The following is a 13,224-nucleotide window of genomic DNA, read 5'->3' on the forward strand; positions in this document are numbered from 1 at the left end:
TGCGTGGAGACCGCGGAGCGTGTGCGCAGAGCCGGGAACCCGCCGGCGGGGCGAGGCGCCGGGAAGCCTCGCAGAGCCGTGAAGCTGCCGCGGGGCGAGGTGCCGAGAAGCAGCCTCGGGGCGGGCGCCGCTGGGAAGCCGCAGGGATAAGAGAAACAGAAGTTTAGAAGTAAAATGAGAGAAATAGGAATGCTGGAAGATAGAAGTAAAATGGGAGAAATAGGAATGCCCGGAGATAGAGAAATAGAGAAATAGAAAGGCCTCCCCACAACATGGCAATGAGAGAGCTTGGATTAGGTCTGCCTGATTAGTGAGGCGATGAGCACCTGCGGGCGGCTAGCAGCTTATGCGCCGCAGGTCACCGAAGACAGGCACGTTATCAACACTAATAAGTCTCCCCACAATACAGCAATGAGAAGGCTTGGATTCGGTTTGCCTGATTGCTAGGGCTTGTAAGCACCTGCAGGCAGAGCAGAGCATGCGCTGCAGGGCACCGAACACAGGCACGCATCAGCGCCTAAAAACCTCCTCACAACATGGCGAAGAGAGGACCCGGATTCAGTTTGCCTGATTGATAGGACTTGTAAGAACCTGTGGGCAACTCTAGCAAGCAGAGCAGAGTGTGTGCCGCGGGGCACCGAAGACAGGCACGTATCAACGCCAAAAATAAAAAGAAAGGGGGATCTGTGGGGAGCAACTGGGAGCAACTCAGACTAGACTAAGTTACTGGAATTAAGACTTATTCTATGCATCTGCTTTCCCACAATATGGCGCTGAGAAGGGAGTAACAGCTTCTACGCAGCTGCCTCCAGTTCAACCAAGAAACTGTAGGACCTGCTCCTGATTGGAGGAGAGCAGCGTGCTCGGCGTGTGGGTAGCAGAGTTGGGATTGGCGGAAGAGGACTATAAAGGAGGAGAGAGACAACATGCACCAGGAACATCTAAGGGGAACACCTGTGCAGCCCCCGAGAGAGCCGGCCGGCGGTGTGCTGCTCCCCCGCGGAAGTGGGGAATGTGGCAGGGGGAACCGCCCCTCCACGGAGGTGGAGGGTCGGTAGCCAACCCGGGAAGAACCAGCAGCAAACCCGGGGAGGGCCGAGCAGACAGAAGAACAACGCAGGGTCCTGTGTCGTTCCTCCACGAAGATGGGGAGCGACAATAGGCAGGAGTATTTTCAGGTCCTTACAGTCCTGAGAAAGACCATATAGAAATAGATAGCATTGGTGAGGAAGTGGTCATACATAGCAGCTCTTGTAGGAGACCAATAGAAGAAGCAGCACATTTACTGAGCTCCTAGTGCAAACATGTTCACAGAGCGTTTCTCAAACTGTTTGGGGAGTGAAAAACAATTTAATAGCCTAATTGGGAAACAAGAGATCCGTAAGTGAAAATAAATCACATCAGGCCATATTTAAATAACTTACATAATAAAGATTAAAACAAGTCCTGATCACTGACCAGGTAATGATCTGAAGATGTTTTTGAAAGTGTGATGAAAATACGTTTCATACATGGAAATAAGTAGACTTTATTTTAAACTAATTACCAATTTGCTGTTTATTCTAAGAAAGAGTTCTGAGATACCTCCTGCTCACAAGAAGGAACTGTCTGCTGTGCTGTCTCCAGGTCCAGCGCCTTCTCTCAGGATGTTTTCTGGGGAGGGTGCTGGCCTGTCTACAATGCATAAGCACAGAGCAGGAGCAAAGAGTGAAGAAGAGGGGAAGTAGGGAGGGTTAATTAAAGGTTCTAGCATGTCCCCTGTGCCAAGCTCAGGACCATGAAACATTTTCTATAAAGACTGAGTGCCTAAGAGGAGAAAATCAAGGTTAGCCAGTTAGTGGCTGATAAACATCACAGTAAGTTCAGATCTTCACAGTATACCAACAGAGAAATGAGATTCTGAATTAAGGTCATATCACTACTAACAGGCCATGAACAAATGATATAAACAGGACAAGATAAAGTAAAACATGGTGAAAGAGAATTCTAGAATGATTTCAAATCTCTGATCAGGAGATAGTGAAGCTGATGGCTTAGAAGGAGGAGAAAGTTTTTAGGGGAAAAGGCTTTGGACTGTATGCATGGAATATTCACTTGTAGATTTATAGGAGGTAGATGGATATACAATTCTGGAACATAAGAGAGCATTTAGGTGGGACAGAGAGAGCTAGGAGTCATTAGTGAAGAGACAGCGATTCAGTTTGCCTGGTGAGAACATACAGCTCAGGAAAAAAACAGAAAGTCAACAGCCTTTAAGAGATGAGCCAATGCTGCAGCCATTTGTGGAGTGTACCAACGGAAGGAAGACCTTTGTCTCTTCCCCTCACTGTCTGTAACTCTACCTCTCAAATAAATAAATAAAATCTTAAAAAAAAAGAGAGATGAGCCAAGAGAGAGAAAGCAGTGAAGAAAAATGAGTGAATAGTAGTAAAGTATTGCAGATAAGACGTTGAATGTCTCTTAATCAAGGTACTTACTAACTTCAGACATCACATTAGCAAAGAAAACCTTACCCCTCTGTGGCTATTTCTGGCAGCCAAAGATGTCTTAACCAATAAAGTATTTAACTTAATTTCTCAAATTATGTCATATGCAAGCATACTTCCAAAAGTTAGTGGGAAACAGAATTAAAAGATAAGTTTGAGGGCTGACACTGTGGCGTAGTGGATAAAGATAAGTTTGTTTAGGTGCCAACAATTTTTGAAATTCACACATTCAATGAGGTCTTCAAACACTTCATGGAATATACACATGGTGGGGAAAAAAACACTATGCATCGATTTTTTAAAAAATTGCACTAAGATGAACTTCTTCCATTTTCTCATCAACTTTCTCAATTACCCTCATATATATGTCAAAAAACCAACTGAACCACAATGAAATATCACCTAACACCCATCCACTTACTACTATCAAGAAAGAAAACAGAAAGTAAAAAGTATTGGTGAAGATGTAGACAAAATGGAATCTTTATATATGGCTGATGGGGATGTAAAATGGTGCACCTATTACAGAAAATAGTAAGTTTCTCAATTTATAAAAACAGAATTACCATTCTATCCAGGAATTCCACTTCTACATATAAACTCTGCCCTGTTTGTCAAGGTGTGCTCCCTGTAATAGATGTTCTCAAGATAACCATTCATTTCGTTAGGTCTAAGGAGTTTATGAATATCACCAGAATAGCAATGCACTGAAATGGAGAAGCAGTCCAGCTGTGATCCCACTACATTTACATATTGCATTTATATCATGCTCTTTTTATCAAAAAATAAAAATTTTTAAATGTTTAGCAAATAAGAGTGACATAGTTTCATTGTTGTTAATATTTGTTGTTTTGAGTTAGAAACACTTAAGAGGAAAAACTGAACTACTGACTCAAGAGGAGACACAATCACTGGATTTGTTCTTTTGGCAAGCATAACTCAAAAGACCCGGAACAGCTTTCCTTTTGGGTCCTATATCACACAAAATGGGGCCAAATACCAGCAACTGTCACAAGAAATCCATATGAGCCACCAAAAATCTATTAGCACATAAGAGACAGGGAGCACAATCTGCGATTCACTGGCAAAGGCCTCTACTTCTCATCATGAGTATGTTAGGGAAGGAGCTGGTCACACTACGTGAGTCTTAATCTTCCTTACCTTTGGAAGCTGCGTGATCTCGCAATTAAAGTTTAATTGGACCCTTTCCAAACATGAGGGGAAATGCGGCAGAATTTTTTCATAAAGGCACACAAAGACCAGGAGTCCTCAATATAGACAACCTACTAGAGTATTACGTATTCTGAGGCTATTTGAGATCTCAAAAAGTCCACTGAAAATGCATACTATGAGAAATCTATGCATGTTTGTTTTACACTCACATGTTATCTTTTGATTCCACTTTCCATGAATTTTGAAAGCAAGCTTTAAAACAATCTCTTCCCTGGGGCAAGTAATCAAAAGAAAATGCTGGTGGATCTCTATCTCAGCTGAATGACCTGCTCAAATTTTAAGTTAATATAATTCAGGCAATTTTAGAATTTATTAAGCTCTGTAAAATAATTGCACAATCTAAAGTAATCACAGGCCCACTGATTTCAATATTACCTTTGTAACTCCAGGCCAAGTTTGACTTCTGAGATCAGCCTTGTACTGCAAACTGCCTTACTTAGCATATTCACCTGAGTTTCTCAAACTCAGAATGGCCAAGATAATGCACTTGAGTCCTGACTTCCATCTGCTCCCAACCTCAGGCTTCCCCATTTTAAGACCTGTTACTGATACATTCATAAACATAAAATTCATCCAAATTTCTTCTCTCTCCCTCATATTCACCCACTTCAGACCTAAATCATCCACAAGTCATGTCCACTTAATGCATAAGAAATTGACTTGCTTTTCTATGTATTATTTTCTACAAACTTGAACATAACTTTCACTGACTTATTACTTGGAGCAGGTCCCATCCTAAATGCTATCTTCTTAAAGAGTCATTATTTGAACAATCTACTTAACAAGACACCCTCCCTCACTTATTCTTTATCTTAATCCATACAGTGTATGTTTAGTGACACTACAATTTGATTTTTATCTGTATTTGTTTGATTGTTTTTGTCTCTCTTGGTAGCGCATGAATGTACTGTAATTCTATGTCTGTTTTACTCACCATGAGTCACTATTCCATAAAATGACCATAACACAGAAAATATACAATAAATACTTATTGAATACATGAATGCAAAAGTAGTTGTAAGAATGAGTATAGAGGCCGGCGCCGCGGCTCACTAGGCTAATCATCCGCCTAGCGGCGCCGGCACACTGGGTTCTAGTCCCGGTCGGGGCGCCGGATTCTGTCCCGGTTGCCCCTCTTCCTGGCCAGCTCTCTGCTGTGGCCAGGGAGTGCAGTGGAGGATGGCCCAGGTGCTTGGGCCCTGCACCCCATGGGAGACCAGGAAAAGCACCTGGCTCCTGGCTCCTGCCATCGGATCAGCGCGGTGCGCCGGCCGCAGCACGCCGGCTGCGGCGGCCATTGGAGGGTGAACCAACGGCAAAGGAAGACCTTTCTCTCTGTCTCTCTCTCTCACTGTCCACTCTGCCTGTCAAAAAAAAAAAAAAAAAAAAAAAGAATGAGTATAGAAAAGTGAAAATAAACTTTATGCAAGTGTGAAGAAAAACTGAAAAGGTCTACGGTAAGCTCCATAAGTCTAAAGAAGTACACAGTCACAAAACAGATTTTCCTGTTGCTAATAAATGGGTGAAATTTTAATAAGTAGCATAGTCTACTCTTATTTTTTCAGGAGAACACAAGGAACTATTGAGGATGTGTGAGATGATAAGGATTTAAAAGCAAATTTATTCCCTTTTGATTCATGCACTACTTCCTTGGCATCCTGAAAAAAATTCACTTCTAATCTAAGTAATTGTTTAGATGACAACATTTAAACTATAAAACAACACAGAAAGATGTACTTGCAAGTAGAAAAATTCCCTTGGAGAAGTGTTAGGAGGGGGAAAATCCCCATAATGGAATGTCTCTGATTGCTGGCTTCCATTGCTTTCTGAAAGAATTAGTTTTATTATTCATGAAAAAGCAGCTTCTGAAATGAAAACTTCAGTTTCATTATTATAATTTCCCTTGTGTTATAAATTCCTCTCCCAATGAATCAGATAATTTTTTATGTAGGTGGGAACAGTTCTATTTTTAGAAATCAAGATTTTGGCAATCAGGGAAATTCACGGCATTCTGATGCCAGTAGTGACATTTTCAGATTTCTTCCCACTTGAAAGATTTCATAAATTGCTTTACAGTGTTTAGTAGTCATCTGTTGACTATAAGGAGTGCTCAACTAGAACAAGCGAAGCAAACAAGAGATAGACATCAGGAATAACTTCAATAGGCCCCACCATGCTGAATTGCCTTTTGATACAGAAAGTTAACAGCTTCCTAGAAGTAAAATCAAATCTTCCCCAGAGTAGTTCGGGAACAGTATGCAGTCAAAGAAATCCAGGATAGTCTTTTTTACATACCAAAACATTTTGATGTTAATTTTCCACTTGCTAATTTTCAGTCTTCATTTGAGATTTATACACAACTTACAAGTATTCCAACAGAAAACACCTGTTATAAAAGAGAGATAGTGTACTGCAGTTGGAATTCCTTAGCTAAGCTCACATTTCCCCAATCACCATATAAAATAAAAAGGAAGAAAGATAAAATTCCGATGGAACATTAACTTTTATTTAATCTTATCTCTTTTCCTTTTTTATATACCTGTTAGTCTCTCTAAAAAAATTAGGGAGGCAAGTATTGCTCTCTCCTTGGTCATAAAAAATAAAGATAAACATATATGAAGTCAAATAACAAGATTTTGTCTCACTTTTTAAACAATCATTACTAGTGTACACTACAGTGTGAAAACTCAGTGCTGATGGTTTTCTGCCCTAGTAATCCTGTTGGGTATGGCATGGGTCCTCTAAAAATATCCATCATTAATTAACAGGTATGGATGGAGACAGATTCAGGCAAGATGAAATGAATAATTTTTCTGGTAAATGTAAATAAATAAAATATGTACTTTGAGGCAAAAATGTATTTTCCAACATAATTATCTGTGAATACTACAAACGTTAACAAAATCTACTTAATCCAATACTCATTAAATTATAAAACTCCACATGTATGGAAAACAGGGGCTACTCTAAAGTCTCTATTCAATACCAGAAAGGAATACACCAACAATTTTAGTCAAATAACCCAAGTAACACTGAATGCATGAGCTGGGACAAATGCAATCTTTCTAAACACTGGGAGAAAGACAAATTCAAGATCACTTGCATTCTCACTCTAGACCATTAGAAAAGTGACACAGGCTACTTGAGGGAGACTCAAGATCTATCTACCCAAAAAATATGGGGCCTGCAGAACACAGAAAATGGTGGACACACCCTGAGCTTAACCTAGATACACTAACAGATATTCTGACTCCACAGGTTGTAGACAAGAGCTCAGAAATTGTTTATAGATACTTGAAAAATGTTGTGTTAGTCTCTCCTAGATGGTTTTGTCTATATTAATCAGTAAGACGAAATAAAAATTTAACACTCAATTCCAAGTCTGAGGAAAAGGAGTGTAAAGAAAAGAAAAAATGGAGGAAGTTTCTGTATACCAAGCCTATTCCACAAAGACACAAGGATCAGGTCATCAAAAGAGCCATCATCCTCACTTTTTGGAAGAGAACAACCACCAGGAAATCCAGCCCCAGGACAGGAACCAGCACAACTTTTTAGAACAAGTACCCTTAACAATTTGCCCAAAATTACAAAATTAAAGAGATTTGGTTGATTCTCAGCACCTAATTCCAAGAGATAGTAAGGAAAAGAGTCTTTACCAGAAATTAAAGAACAAACCATACAGGGCTGAGAATAGCATCGGTACTTGGTGTCTGAAGAAAAGACGATTCTTCCCCCTCAAGAACAATTTTGCTTGTTCATTGAGGAAAGTAAGAATTCAATAGGGTTTCATGTAGCCAAAAGAGGCCTGCTATGGTTTGGATGTGCTTTGTCCCCAAAGGACCATGTGTTTTTTTTAAACTTTTTTTTTTTTTTTAAGATTTATTTATTTGAAAGGTGGAATGAAAGAGACAGAGAGAGAGAGACAGAGAGTCTTCCAACTGCTGGTTCACTCCCCAAATGGCTGCAACAGCCAGAGCTGCGGGGATCCGAAGCCTGGAGCGAGGAGCTTCTTCCAGGTCTCCAACAAGCATGCAGGGGCCCAAGGACTTGGGCCATCTTCTACTGCTTTCCCAAGCCATAGCAGAGAGCTGGATAGGAAGTGGAGCAGGTGGGACTCAAACAGGCGCCCATATGGGATGCCGGCACTGCAGGTGGTGGCTTTACCTGCTATGCCACAGCGCCAGCCCCGTGGACCATGTATTGTAAGCTTAATCCTCAGTGTGGTGATGTTGAGAGGTGGTGGAACCTTTAAGAAGTAAGGCTTAATGCTAGGTAATAAAAGCTTTGAAAGTGCTGTACTTGGAAGAGATTAATGCAGTCCTGATGCTGCCCTGGTTGGTCTCTCCAGAACAAGTTGTAATAAAAGAACAAGACTAGCCCTTCCCTGCTTTCCAACTTCTGGTCCTCCATGGGATCTCATCCTCTCATGTGCGCCTGCCTTGATGTCCCCAAGGAGACCCTCACAAAAGCCAAGCTAACAGTTGGCACCATGCTCTTGAATCTCCAAAACTGTGAGCAAATAAAATTATTTTCTTTATACATTACCATGCCTTAGGTATTTTGTTATGACATGGAAATACAGATTCATATAAGGCATAAAGGGAAGAGCAAGATCAGTCTCCCAGAAGGAAAGAGGGCCACCAGGCTGGAGGGCAGGGTTTGTGGTTCACAGAATTAAAGAGAGTTGGCTAGGCTTCCCTCATGGTTTCCCAAACCCTTATTACATAATCTGTAATAACTTACTCTCTGAGCTGATTAGACTATAATTTGTACAATACTGTACAGCAGAGAAAGGACCAAAAATGAAAAGGGAAAGTTATCACAGAATTGTGGTGGTAACCAAAAGGTAACAACACAGACCCTGGAGCCAGACACACTTCAGCTCTGGTCCCATTGGCACATAAAAACTGTATGATCAGATGTTGTGTAGGTGTGTGAAGCAAATAAAATAAATCATATAAAGTTCTCAGTACAATACCTAGTGAATAACAAGTATAATAAGCTGCTGCAATCATGGTTTCCTCAACAGCCACTGCCAAATCATCAGAGGACTGTACAGAGATCCTCAAAAACAACATGGAAAATGCATATTGTGAAGAAAAGCCAGACAAAGATTTTGATTTTTGCACAAAGATAAACATATTTTAATTCCATTTTTCCATGGACCTTGTGAAATGCCCTCACATTTCCTTAGTTCGGTTTCCAATACTTACCTTGGGTACAAATTCAAAATAGTCCATTTAAAATTGGTAAAGTTGCAAAATAACATTTTAAAAATTTGGTTAATTACTTCTATATACTTATATGCCCCGTCTTATTTATATCAAAGTAGTTCATGTTATTTGAATAGATAACATTCACTTGAAATTATCAACCTGCATTTGTATAACATTAACAGTCCTCAATTACTTTTCAAATATGTTTGTTATACTTACAGGAGTAACAAGATATTTTTTCATAAATAGTATAAGTCACAAAATAATAGAGTAAAACTTCCATGAATCCTGGATTGTAAGAGCAAATATTAGAACATTTCACCCATTATGTTTATAGTTGATAAAATTTTAAGATACAGAAGGATACAAAGATAATTCTGCAGATTTATCTTACCATATTTTAGGAGCCAGTGGTATTTACAATTCAAATTAATCTGCCATAGGTGAAACTTTCTTAGATCTACATTTTTTGGCATAACATTTTTATCTGGTTATCAAGAAGGGTTTGTGAGTGAAAAAAAAAAAGCTGTTTTACAGATCATTCATCAGTGTTTCTCTAATTTACTGTGTACTTTTATGTTTAAGATTTAATGGCTTCCTAAGGTATAAATTCTCAATAGGAATGGAGCTACATACAGCGTGGTTATTAGTTTGGGTGTATGTATTCAGGAGTGTGTTGTTCCTGCCATATGTATTTTCAGCAATACCAATATAAATCAAGTACTAATTTAAAGTCAACAAATTTATACATTCTTAGTATGTATTCAGAACCGTAAGGCATATAAAACCATATTGGGGGATAAGGCAGATCCATGTGAAGCAAGCAGAAAAAATGAACTGTGTGGTGTTAAAGCATTTTAAATACACCAAATAGGCAACATCTAACAGCACCTTCCAAAAATTCTAATTTGTTTTCACTGTTTCTATGAAGGAATATAGAAAAAAGGGCTTTAATAAGGCAAAGAAAATTTTTATTAGTTAAAATATTACTGTTCATTTTTCCCATTTACTTTAGCTGCTGAAGTCAAATACAGTCAAGGGAGAAACTACATTTCTGTTTAACAGATATGCTGTGGATGTACCAACCTGAATTTCACATGCCTAGCCCTGCTCTATGCTGGATAAATTGTTTACCAATTCAAAGTTGAGCAGGCCTGTGATGTCTATTAACTTAACAGAATTACAGAAAATGTTTTGAAACTGATGAAAGATGATTATGGGATGGAAGTTGAAAGCATGATTGCTGCTACTGCGAGGTAAATATAGGTACCACTTCACAAACACTGGAGATTCACAAATGGAGAGCAACTGTTGTCCTTTCGCTTTCATCTGGGTTCCTCAGCCAGTTTTCTATGTGTCCATTAGGCCAGGGATAAGTCTGTAAATCTCACAACATGAAAGAATTTTTAAGAGTTTAGCCATCTAAGACAAGCTAGACTGTTCCAGATCAAATATGACCTATTTTAAAGACTTTCAGGGAAGGTGATTTCATAACATCTTTTTGACTTCTTACTTCCATGTCCAACTGTTAAGGATATACTCCTACTTTAAAAAACTATTTACAAGTATGGGAATTATTTCTATGTTTCAAATATGTTTCACCTACTACAACAGGAATTTCTAAAACCAAGAGTTACAAATGACAGCAACTACTGTTTAGAAGTCTACTTATGTGTATTATATATTAATTGCATCTAGCACAAAAAAAACCACTGTAAAATAAGTATTATTATGCCATTTTACAGATGATTAATCTGAGTCAGAGGCTTATTTTCTCCAAAGCTAACGAGTTGAGAAATAAATATAAACATACTAACTCATCCAAGTATTTTATTTGTCACATTTTATGGTGTCCTAAGAAACTGTTTTTCCCTTATTTTCTCTGAAATCCTTTGTCAAAATTGTTGGAAGTAAAACCAGTTCTCTGCCTCATTCCAATTAATTCCAAACTACATGATGATTATGTTTTTCTTTTAAATTGCAGATGGAAAAGTAGGCCGTCTTTTAAAAAAAATAAAGTTTATTTATCTTTATGTATTTGCAAAGCAGAAAGACACATAGAGATAGACAAAGACCTTTCATCTCCTGATTCACTACCCAAATGCCCATTATAACCAGGGCTGGGCCAGGCTGAAACCTTCAGTCTAACGCCCAGTTTGGGCCTCTACTGTGGGTGACAAGGACCTATGTGTTTAAGATTTGAGCGTCACTTGCTGCCTCTCATGATGTTCATCAGGATGCTAGAATGTGAAGGAGAATTAGACCTGGAACCCAGGCACAGTACTCCCATATGAGACGCAGGTGTCACAAGAGCATCTTAACCACAGAGCCAATGCCTGCCAGGAAGATGCAGGCTTACTTAAGAGAGTCAGGTAGAGAAGCAGGTGGGCATAGAAAGAGAAATTGGAAAGGGAGGGGGAAAAAGAAGGAAACTCTTCAAGTTATGTGTTACTAAAGAACCTATTCTGTAATTGGCCGGTATCCCCAAGTCTTGCCTTCCTTCCTTTTACATATAAATATGTGTGAGGTTAATTCTAAAAGATCATAGAACAATGTATTTAAAAGATGCTTATTTTGATTAAAGATTTTTTTGGAAATCCATGCTTATAGAGGGTCTTTAAAAAGCTCACAGATGGGGCCGGCACCGCGGCTTACTAGGCTAATCCTCCGCCTAGCGGCGCTGGCACACCGGGTTCTAGTCCTGGTCGGGGCGCCGGATTCTGTCCCGGTTGCCCCTCTTCCTGGCCAGCTCTCTGCTGTGGCCAGGGAGTGCAGTGGAGGATGGCCCAGGTGCTTGGGCCCTGCACCCCATGGGAGACCAGGAAAAGCACCTGGCTCCTGGCTCCTGCCATTGGATCAGCCCGGTGCGCCGGACGCAGCGCGCCGGCCGCGGCGGCCATTGGAGGGTGAACCAACGGCAAAGGAAGACCTTTCTCTCTGTCTCTCTCTCTCTCACTGTCCACTCTGCCTGTCAAAAAATAAAAAAAATAAAATAAAAAATTAAAAAAAAAAAAGCTCACAGAGGGGCCAGGGCTGTAGTGTAGTAGGTTAAGCCTCCACCTGCAGCACCAACAGGCTAAATGGGTACTGGTTCACATCCCAGATGCTCCTCTTCGGATCCAGCTCCTGGTATGGCCTGGGAAATCAGTAGATGATGGTCCAATACTTGGGCCCCTGCACCCATGTGGAGATCCAGATGAAGCTCTTGACTCCTGGCTTCAGATAGGTTCAGCTCTGGCCATTGTAGCCATTTGGGTAGTGAACCAGTGAATGGAAGAACTTTCTTTCTCTCACTCTCTCTGTGACAGTAACTCTCAAATAAATTAAAAAAAAAAATTCTTATAGCAAACTATTTTACACCAAATTCAAATTATCTTAATTCCACTTTCCATGAACTTTTTGAATTCCCTGCATATGTGTGTAAGTAAGGTTTAATTGTTCTGCATACTAACTAGCAACATGATTTGGGTCCAAAGGTAGGCATGTCAAGTCTCAGATGGCCCTGAAAGTATCATTAGCAAAACCTGGGCTGAGGAAAAGCTCTGGAGATGCCAAAACCCAGCATCTACAGGGACACCTGTATCACACATGTGGTAGCCAAATGTGGTGCCTGTTTGCCATTTAGGACTATAGGAGACAGTCAGATTTGGACAAGATGTTAACAGGTAGCTGATTCAGGCTGATTTTAGCTAAGGAAAAGCTGACTTGAAACATTCTGCAAAACAGTCAAGTTTTGACCTATATGTAGGAGATTCTTCTCCTGCCATTGTTCTAAACAGAGGAAGGACAGGCGAAGTTTCTAACTGCTGCTATAGCATCTGATAATGGGTGGGTGGAAGATGGCTTCCGAGAAGGGCTGGGCCACTGAGAGGCTGATCAAGACCAAGAGAAAGCTGTCAGGTTAGCTCTGATAGTGTCCATGTATTTTTAGAGGCAGTATTTGTATGTCACTAAATTAAAGGGACATGAAAGAAACATTAAGATACATATACAGAAAGTCCTTTGGAGGATTCTGCAAGAAGCATCTGGTGGACACAAAAATTACCTTCCACAGCAGCTGAAACAGGCACAATGGATGTGAGTGAGAAGGTACACAATGAGATGATGTAGACAGAAGCTAGGAAAACAGATCTGAGAGCTGCTGATATCATGGCAACCCAACCAGACCAGAATAAAGCAATACTGGAAAAACTTTTTATTTTTTTTTTAATTTTTTTGACAGGCAGACTGGACAGTAAGAGAGAGAAACAGAGAGAAAGGTCTTCCTTTTCTGTTGGTTCAACCCCCAA

At 40.1% G+C, this 13,224-nt stretch overlaps 1 protein-coding gene across 12 annotated transcripts in view; it reads right to left on the minus strand.

Moving 5' to 3' along the window:
* Positions 1-13,224, minus strand: part of DLGAP1 (DLG associated protein 1) — a 1,071,624-nt gene that overhangs the window by 990,223 nt on the left and 68,177 nt on the right. Inside the window, exon 1 of one of the 12 annotated variants that reach the window (XM_070050426.1) lies at positions 6,015-11,711. The exons of the other annotated variants lie outside the window; for them this stretch is intronic. The gene's annotated coding sequence lies outside the window, so the exon portion shown is untranslated. Of the gene's footprint in view, positions 1-6,014; positions 11,712-13,224 lie in introns of those variants that run through there. 12 annotated transcript variants of the gene reach the window in all.

Source organism: Oryctolagus cuniculus, chromosome 10 (assembly GCF_964237555.1).
Source record: "Oryctolagus cuniculus chromosome 10, mOryCun1.1, whole genome shotgun sequence".
In the NCBI taxonomy this organism is placed as follows: domain Eukaryota; kingdom Metazoa; phylum Chordata; class Mammalia; order Lagomorpha; family Leporidae; genus Oryctolagus; species Oryctolagus cuniculus.